Here is a 445-nt window from a genome sequence, read left to right on the forward strand (position 1 = left end):
GCCACTGAACCACCAGCAGCACAATGATGATGTTACTGACTCTACTGCTGACCATCCTGGAGCTCCTGGTTCAGGGTGAGAATCTCTGCTGAAAACTTTGGCTTAAGATGTAACCATGTTCCCCAGGATACAATATCAATCAGCTTTGGTTGTGATGGTGATATAATATATTTAAACTCAACTTTTCTTTAAGGAACTATATTTTTATTTTGTGCTTCTAGGATCATCAGGTCAAGTCACTATAACCCAGACTCCAGGATCTCAGTCTGTTGTTCCAGGACAGACTGTCTCTATTAAATGTAAAGTTAATCCAAGCACAAGTTATTGCTTCTATTGGTACCTTCAGAAACAAGGAAATGCTCCTAAACTCCTTATAACATGTGGAAGCACCCGTCAGTCTGGAGTCCCTGATCGTTTCAGTGGAAGTGGTTCTGGTTCTGACTAC

This window comes from Cyprinodon variegatus, unplaced genomic scaffold (assembly GCF_000732505.1).
Source record: "Cyprinodon variegatus isolate N-32 unplaced genomic scaffold, C_variegatus-1.0 Scaffold112, whole genome shotgun sequence".
Taxonomy (NCBI): domain Eukaryota; kingdom Metazoa; phylum Chordata; class Actinopteri; order Cyprinodontiformes; family Cyprinodontidae; genus Cyprinodon; species Cyprinodon variegatus.